The sequence below is a fragment of the Homarus americanus genome, unplaced genomic scaffold (assembly GCF_018991925.1).
Source record: "Homarus americanus isolate GMGI-L3 unplaced genomic scaffold, GMGI_Hamer_2.0 scaffold56481, whole genome shotgun sequence".
Classification (NCBI taxonomy): domain Eukaryota; kingdom Metazoa; phylum Arthropoda; class Malacostraca; order Decapoda; family Nephropidae; genus Homarus; species Homarus americanus.
This window is the reverse complement of record NW_024746201.1, coordinates 104,802-106,187: the sequence shown is the minus strand read 5'-3', so window position 1 is coordinate 106,187 and position 1,386 is coordinate 104,802.

Genomic DNA, 1,386 nt, shown 5'->3' with positions numbered 1-1,386 from the left:
CACAAGGAGACACACAGGAAGACACACAGGAAGACACACAGGAAGACACACAGGAAGACACACAGGGGGCACAGGGAAGACACACAGGAAGACACGCAGGAAGACACACAGGGAGACACACAGGGAAGACACACAGGAAGACACACAGGGAGACACACAGGAAGACAACCCAGGAAGACACACAGGAGACAGCCAGGAAGACCCAGCCAGAGACACACAGGAAGACACACAGGAAGACACACAGGGAACACACAGGAGAAGACACACAGGGAGACACACAGGAAGACACACAGGAAGACACGAGGAGACACACAGGAAGACAACCAGGAAGACACAGGAAGACACACAGGAAGACACACAGGAAGGAAGACACACAGGAAGACACACAGGGAAGACACAGGAGGCACACAGGAAGACAACAGAGGAGGAGCCACAGAGGAAGACACACAGGAAGACACAGGAAGACACACAGGAAGACACACAGGAAGACACACAGGAAGACACACAGGGAGACACACACAGGAGGAGACACACAGGAAGACACACAGGGAGACACACAGAGGGAGAGGAGCCACACAGGAAGACAACCCAGGAAGACACACAGGGGAGACACACAGGGAGACACACAGGGAGACACACAGAGAAGGGGGAGACAACCAGGGGAGACACACAGGAAGACACACAGGAAGACAGCCAGGAAGACACAGGAAGACACACAGGAAGACACACAGGGAGACACACAGGGAGACAACCAGGGAGACACACAGGAAGACACACAGGAAGACACACAGGAAGACACACAGGGGAGACACACAGGAAGACACACAGGAAGACACACAGGAAGACACAGAGGGAGACACACAGGAAGACACACAGGAAGACACACAGGGAAGACAACCAGGAGACACACAGGGAAGACACACAGGAAGACACACAGGAAGACAACCAGGGAGACACACAGGGAAGACACAGGAGGAGCACACAGGAAGACACAGAGGGGAGACACACAGGAAGACACACAGGAGAAGACACACAGGAAGACACACAGGAGAGGAGCAACCAGGGAGACACAGGAAGACACACAGGAGACACACAGGGAAGACACACAGGAAGACACAGAGGAAGACACACAGGAAGACACACAGGAAGAGACAGAGAGAAGACACACACAGGAAGACACACAGGAAGACACACAGGAAGACACACAGGGAAAACACACAGGAAGAGACAGAGGAAGACACACAGGAAGACACACAGGAAGACACACAGGGAGACACACAGGGAGACACACAGGGAGACACACAGGAGGAAGACACACAGGAGGCACACAGGGGAGACACACAGGAAGACACACAGAGGGGAGACACACAGGAGACACACAGGAAG